General features: G+C 38.3%; 1 protein-coding gene across 1 annotated transcript in view; it reads left to right on the top strand.

Annotated features, from left to right (window-relative positions):
• The first annotated feature begins 6,862 nt into the window (after nucleotides 1-6,862).
• The window catches only part of SHISA7 (shisa family member 7), a 1,851,055-nt gene continuing 1,849,566 nt past the window's right edge, over nucleotides 6,863-8,351 (top strand). Inside the window, exon 1 of the mRNA XM_044081502.1 lies at nucleotides 6,863-7,025. The gene's annotated coding sequence lies outside the window, so the exon portion shown is untranslated. The remainder of the gene's footprint in view (nucleotides 7,026-8,351) is intronic.

The raw sequence follows: 8,351 nt of genomic DNA, 5'->3' as shown, positions 1-8,351 counted from the left end.
TTAGTGTCTTGGGGGAATTCTGTGATTGCTCCTAGTTTGCAATCATCTGCAAACTTGGTAAGCCAAAGTCCCTTGCCATTGGTCTTGACTTCAAAGAAGTAGATGACAAAAAGGAATGGGCCTGTCTTGGACCCTGAGGATCTCCACTAGTGACCGGCCTGTTTGTGGAGGTGGTCTCTCCTATCCTAACATCCTGGGTCCTATCTGATAGCCAGCTCACAATCCGGTGCATAACAGAGGGGGTTATGCCTACATCCATGAGTTTGTTTACACTGCCAGAGTGGTGTAATGTAGTAAATGTCTTAGCCAGGTCAAGGTAGGCTGTATGCACAGTTTTGCTCTCATCCATTACCTTAGTGAGCGTCTCAAAGATGTCCAGCTATTAGAGTAAGCATGATCCACCCTTGATGCAGCCAAAGTGGGTTGGATCCAGTTTCCTTACTAATCATCTCCATGGTAATTCTTTCCATGACTTTGCACATGAGACTTGTCCGACTTATGGGTCACTGACAGCCATTTATATCTACCTTCACTACAGTCGTCATGTGAGAGGTACAAATACCTACATATGTTGGTGACTAGCCTTGTATCCAAACATACACACAGCACTCAGGGGGTTCCTCACTGCACATACCTACCTTGCACCAGCATATCAATCATCTGAAAAAGAAGCATTCTTAAACTGAGGTACAAAAAGTCTCTTCTCAAGCATCAAAGGCCTCTGAGATGAAAGCTTGACTCTAACTCCTCAGCAGCATAATGCAAGCTGTCATACTAAACATCTGTCACCACTTATCACAAGCCTTTCTCAGAGGAGCCATCACAACGACCCATCTAAACCTTTAAGGCATTATTGGCTAGCCAAAACATAAGGAAATGTTTTAATCATTCATGTCCACATAGTGAGACAGATACTCCACTCACCAGGCTTGCCAAAGATAGGCTGACAGTGACCTGCCTCACAGGTGCCAGGATATGACAGGTGTCTAGGGCTTTCAAATCCCATCTTCCCAGATATATCTACAATATGGTTGTTGCTCATGTGGGAGTAAATGACATGAAACACACATCACTGGATTACATCAGGAGACACATGATAGAGCTCTTATGAGTGTACATCTAAGGTTGGTATAAAGCCAGGCTTGAGCAGCATCCTACCTTCACCAAGAATGAAGTCATCGTATAAACAACAGATGACTGACTGCAACAATTGGCTTAATGTCTGGTGGTGTTCTAGGTGGATTCAGAGTGTGCCAACCTGCAGGGAGATAGCTGACTGTCTCACTTGCTTTACATGGGGTGGCTTGCACCTCTCACCTCAGGGCTTTTGCACATTGGCTAGGATCTTTTCAATCCTCACAATGCCTTTTTAGGCAATGTACACCTGCTCTAGCTTCAAATCTAGACAAACCAAACAAGGGAACTATAACAGTGACACAACTCAAAGCTGGAAGCCTTAAAAAGAAACTGCCATCTGTAACTGTAGAAAATGTAGACATCTGCATCATTACTGAAACATGGTTCTGGGGAAGTGATGATGAACCTTACCTACCAGGGTTCAATACCCATCATGCATTCAGATCCACTGCTGAGGGTATTTCTGTAAACTGGTCCATATATGCCCACAACGGCCTTACCCCTAGACATATGCAGCTAGATAATGACCATGACCTCTCTCACATCCTGGAAACTATAGATAAGACCTCCTATCACTTCCTGACCAACTATAGAACCCCCTCTGTACCACTCACGACCGAGAGGCAAACCTAAGTAAGTAGGAGTCCCTTAGTATTGAACCAAATACTATTATAGTTGGGGACTTCAATTATTTAGTTATAAACTGGTATACTTAAACTTTTGCAAATAAGCGTGCTCATCATTCCCTTGACTTCATTAATGCAAACTCATTACACTTGATTTTACCTTCAGCTATGTGTTGAGCAAATATGTTAGAAATTATTATTATGAATATAGCACCTCTAAACTCTGCACCTAAAATTACAACCTACTTGGTTAGGTCTGAACAGCAATAAACCTTTAAGAAGGAATTTCTTGTAGCCAAACTGTTACGCAACCCATGTAAATTGATAAAACCTAATGTAAACCTGCTACTTTATTAGAAATGCATGAAAACTGTATAACATTTTACTTTACAAAAATTGTATACTAATTGTATATGAACTGTCTGAACTATTTCAACCATGTAAACATAGCAAGCTCTCATATTTAAAGAGTAGAGCCTGCACTGTTTGTTGCTTCTGAGACTGTGTCATGGCTGAAAATGGTCTTTGGACCAGATCTTCTACCCAGTTACCAAATGGTAAATAAATAAATAAAACTCAACGCAAAACACTCACAATCCTTGCTACCATCAGAGATTTTTCTGAAACAAATGTATTTTAAGTGATAAAATGAGGAGTTTCAATTGCCCCATCCCCTAAAGGACTTGACAAGAAACACTGTTGCAATCATGCAAGTGTTCTGTTCTTATCTTAATGACATCGCAAAGACATCATCCCCGATCTACAACAAATACAGCTCCAACTTTAGGAATGAATATCTTTGGTGGAACTCTAGGATAAACAAGCTGTATAGCAAAAGAAAAATACTTCTCTCCCTTGGTAACAAGCTGAAAAGGCCACACCCAAAAAAGAAACTCAAAAAGTCATCTTGGGTTGTGGTTGAAAAGTGTCAATGGACCCATCCACTTACCTGGTGAACGAATAGTAAATGAACGAATAAATAAATAAATAAATAAATAAATAAATAAATAAATAAATAAATAAAATATAAGTAAACAGCTTAGAAACAAAATGATCTGTAATCCAAAACTGCATCCTCTTTAAAAGGCAATTACAAACCGTTCTTCAACTATAACAGAAACCCTAGAAACAGCATTGACACTGTACTTGAGAAATAGCTGACCTTTTATCAGACAAGTTTAAAGTTTTCCTTCTAACTTCTCCTAGCCTAGACATGCCTGATCTTCCCTCTAAACATCACCTTTGAAGTGAAAAATCATAATTTAATGGAAGCAATATCGTACTGACCCACTCCATAATCTGTTGAGCCTCAGCCTTTCATCTGGCTTTGTGCCTGAGGCTTGCAGAACTGTGGTGGTCAACTTCTATATAAGGCAAGCACCATCACTCATTGTGGTAATTACAGACCCATATGCCTTACAAGCCTTATCTGTTAAACAATGAAACACATTATTATGGACCACATAATCATGAACACCGGCAGTTGAAAGTCACTTGACCCAAATTAGTTTGGGTTTGTAAAGAGTATATCCTGTCTCCCTAACCTGGTTGACTTCTTTGAAAAAGTCACTGAGGTCATGGATAAACTCAAGTCAGTAGATACAGCTTACCTCAATCGAACCAAAGCTTTTGACATCATTCCTCACTTTGGCATCATAGATAAACGTATTAAACTAAATGTAAACCTTTATGTTAGTCATAGATAGCAAACTGGGTCATGGATAGTAGCCAACAAATTAAGACCGTGGACAAACTCTCTTCAGAAAGGTTCATGACCAGCAGCTTCTCTCTTGACTTAGCATTGGGGCTGCTCCTGTTTGGAATTTACTTCACTGACATCAAAATAAAGTCAAAGGCCTCTATCTGACTAAGTTTGCTGATAATTGCAAGCTTGGTGGCATTGTCAGTGCCCCTGGGGACCCTTCAGATTCTACAAGTAGGACTAAATGCTCATAAACAAATGGTGCCATAACCAGTCTCAAGTCAAATACCAAAATGTGATGTACCATATCCTTTGGCAAACAAAAGCACCCTTGATCCTGACACTAATCTTTTCAATCTAAAGACATTGAAAATAGGAACAAAGGCAGATGAAAAACAGGAACATCCAGCTAAAAATCTGACATCTAATTAGTATATAATATGAACACCAAATAGCACATAGCTCCTCCCGCTTCCAGTAAGACTGTGGGATAATGCTTAAAAGCACATGTTTAGAAAACAGAGTGACAAAAATGATGGAAAAATATAGGCACATTATCAAAGAGACAATGTAAAATCGACATAAAGGTTAAGGTATTCACATATACATGGTACAGGCTTTGATTCTAACTTCTGGTTATTGGCTAGATTTGTAATAGTCTGCTGACTAATAGCTTAGTATTTACCTAGGAACCTATGTAGATTCTAATGAAATGTATCGCAAAATTCTGCCTCACATGGTCATTTATTTTTGCTTCTGAAAAAGGCAGATGCAAGATGTGTGTCTTCTTTCTTTAAATTATTGTTGCAACCAGTATGTTGGTTATGTAGTGTGCTTTTTAAGCTAGAAAGCTTCAAAAATCATGCTTGATGGGTAGGATTCAGAAAATTGTGTGAAGGGGTAAGTCAAGTCTGTAAATAGGCAAATGTGTCCAAAAATAAAGTCATCCTAAATCAGGACTGAAAATAGGAACTTCCTCCAAAACGGGAACAGTTTTGAGGTCTGCCTGCCAGATTAAGAGCTTGCCACTCAACACAGGAGCAGTTATCAGAAACCTAGGCACATTTGTGAGTAATGAGCTCTCTTGGTTGTTAGGAAGTCCTTCTGTTCAGCCTTGATAATTACTAAGTATATTTTCTCAAGGTTAAAGGATGTTATCATATTTGCTCCCTTATTAGACCCATAACTAAATATAGTTCTCCGTGTGGTATGTACTTCTCCAGCCATATGATATAATCTGAAAGATCCTAACATTTCCTCACTAGGAAAATCAAGATCCTGAGTTTCATTACCAATAGAAAATGCATTAAAGCCCCATCCCTGTTTCCTGTCTCATAAAGATTCCTTAGAGTTGGTCTCTGCCTGGCCTACAAGTTCTCAAACAACCCTGTTTTGGGTGATATCCTTCATATTCACAAAACCAGCAATATCATGAATACCTTTATTAAAGACCTTCACCCTCACCATCATAGCAAAATAAAACAAATCTGCTTGGCATGATGCATACTTCACTCAAAGAATTCCTCTCCTGTGAAACAGGCTCACCTTTTGTATTACAAAAAATAGTTCTGTGTTCTTCTTCAAACACAGCCTGGATGAATGGATGGGTAACTGTAAATACATCTCCGGTTTCATTCCACAAACCCTCATGGAAAGGAATAGCATGTTTTTTTTATTTTTTATTTATTTAACATTTGTTAACCGGGAAAGTCCAACTTGGAACGAAGCCAATTTTTAGCAGAGGCCCAGTGAAAAATGCTTCAAAAGCATGTCTTTGTAATGTGGGAGGAAACCCACATGAAGGGCATGCAGACTCCACACACAAGCAACCCCAGCCAAGAATCAAACCAGAGAACCTCTTGCTGTGAGGTGACAATGCTACCGCTGCACCACTGCACCACTGCACCATCCATATCTGTGTTTATTAGGAATAGCAGCGGCTAGGATATAAAGGATCACCCAGTGAATTTTCTGTAAAATTATATTAATAATGCTTTTACTTTTAAAACTGGTGACAAGTTTAAATTCTGTTCTGGTTAATATGAATACTTTACCTCAAGCTATTGCATCTGACAGGCAGCTGCAAAAAAATAAATAAATTAGGACAGTAATGTCAACGATTGAGGAGGATACCAAATGTTGCATAACTGAAATTTTGTTTACTTATCAACTAATTTTTTTTTGCAGATCAGTCAAAGTGCTACTGGCAAAAATACCTTTATCAGGTCTGATTTGTCCAGTCACACACAGACACAGCTACACAGACTCAAACAAATACAGATGGACAGACAATCAGGCAGACACAGACACACACACACACACACACACACACACACACACACACACACACACACACACACACACACACACACACACACACACACACACACACACACACATTTAGCAGTCATTCCTAGACTATGAAAAACTACTGTATAGTGTATATCTGTAACTTCATCTTTCCAGGTATAAAACTGGCAGGACTACTGCTAGACTCCCAGAGATAAATAAGTAAAATACAGTAGAATAATAAATGCAAAAGCTTAAAAGGGATATTATATGGTCATACATTATAAAGAAAGAAGTACTGTTCACAATGTAATGCATGATTAGTAACTCAGCTGCAAGAGATTTTGGAAGTGACATCCTCTGCTTTTTCTTTCCTGTGTGTCCTTTGGGATTCTCTTTACCATCCTTGTTATCTGTTCAATGTCAGCTGTAACCAGAAAACTTCCACACTGATGGGAATGTGATTTCCAGCGTATGTTTGATGACAAATGCTGTTAAATGAAGCAATCATCTGTTAATATCTTAAATGTGAACACAAGGCTGAAAGAGATCTTGAGGAACAGATAAGTGCATGTTGCACAGAAGGTTAGATTAAAATATACACCTCACTCTCCCTTACTTTCAGTGGTCCAACGATGGTTAACTGAGAGCTGGGTTATAGTGACGGAAGATTTCCAGATGATACATGCTGTTTGCTATATCCAAAAAAACAGGAAAGAATTACTTTGGATTCCCTAGCCTGACTACTGTTTAGAAGGCAGTCCTAAGGGGTTGGAGGATCAAATCTGACTGACAGGCAAGCTTTTCCAGTCATGTCCCTCGGTGGTCCTAGTTCCCCCACCTTCAAAGTATTACAGAAGCTGCAGTTGGGAGGGAGTTAACCCTTTTGTTAATGAAACTGTCTAGAGGAGGGGGAAGAGAACTGATGGGGGGTGGGCTGCACTTAATGCCCATTGGGCATCCTCTGCCAATGATAGCCCTCCCTTACAGTTTAGATCCAATCACTGAGAATAGCAAGCTGGTCTTATTTATCTACAGCCTTTCTACCATAAAAGAATTTCATTTTTATAGAACAAGTTGTTGTTTTTATACATGTAAAAAGCTTTATAAAAATTATAAGCAGATCTTACAAAGATCAGAAATTTTCTATATGAATATGTATGTATATATACAAATGTAAAGTGTGTGCACCTATAGCATATCTACATTTTTTCTGCACATTATTGCCCGATGTACCAAGGGGGGTCTTGATCCTTTTTATACCACAAAAGGTAAGAAAGTATTTATTTTCTCTTATAATTTACAGTGTATTGTTTTGCTTCATGGCTGTGCCTGTGGTCATCATTTTCGTGAGCTATATTCAATGCTACATGTATGGAATATTGTAAGAGATGCAATTTAATTGGAGCTTATTTATTTTTGTCTGATGGAATTTATTTTGATTGCCTAATAGTAAGGTAAGGGAAATACTTGCTTTTCTCTAATGTGTTTGATCTTCCAGTCTGTAATCTAGCTGTTTTTCTTTGCAAAGGTGCTTTTTTTCTTGTGCATTCTAAACAGTCATTAGTTGGAAGGATTTTTTTCCTTAAGACTATTTGGATTTTTGATCGTGGTTGTAGCACCGAAGGAGGCAGACAGCGTGGCTTATGTTTTTCTGAGCAGTAAATTGAGCAAACAGGAAAAGATATATGGAGGTATAAGCTACTTGTTAGAAACTAGGATGGTATACTGTAGCAAGACGATACTAGATGTTTTGTTGTTTGGATATATCTTTCATCATATGGTGAACAAAAAGCTGGGAATGGACCTATTAAAGTAGCAGCTGGCTAATGTTTTTCATAAATTGATTCATTCCGAATGTACAGCTGCTCTCTCACATCAGTATTTGAATACAGATTTGGTATAGACTGCATATATATAGACATACATGAAGCTATCTATTGATACAGTTTTATCATAAAACAGAATGACAGAGAGAAATTATAAGAATTAATTACTTGAATGCCTGTCATTCCTGTCATGTTATCCAAATCTAAGCACTTACTTATATATGTATATATGTATGTATGTATATACATCTTCCTGCCTCTGCCTGGCCGTCTGGCTAGCAAGCTACTTTATGTATGTACATGCGTATGCATTTATCTGGCTGTCTGTATATGGCAGGATAGGTAGACAGCAAGCTATCATTGTAGCAGATATGCTTCTCTGTTCTGTCTATGTAGTTGTCTGATTGTCTTTCTGTTCAGCTGCTGTGATTATTGCACAAACCTTTTCTTACTTGAAGCAAGCAATACCTAGTAAATCTGTGAGCCATTAGCACCGAAGCTAATAGAATGTCTCAGTTAGATGCATGTCTCAGATCTTGTCACAAAAAGATGTACAATAGCATTACGAGGAAAGTAGACATTTTGGTATCTGATTGTCTAATATTCAACTTCACCCCCTCAGCCCCCCATACATGAATTATGAACAAATTTCCAGACAAATAAAAAAAATACCTCTATCTAACAGTGCATATTATAATTCAAAGTCTGCTATAAACTAAAGGATTTATCATTTTGGAGGTAGGGACTATTCTTTAATGATTTTTAAAT

Source organism: Protopterus annectens, chromosome 1.part1 (genome assembly GCF_019279795.1).
Source record: "Protopterus annectens isolate FY-2018-M chromosome 1.part1, PAN1.0, whole genome shotgun sequence".
Taxonomy (NCBI): Eukaryota; Metazoa; Chordata; order Ceratodontiformes; family Protopteridae; genus Protopterus; species Protopterus annectens.
This window is presented reverse-complemented; position numbering and strand designations above follow the sequence as displayed.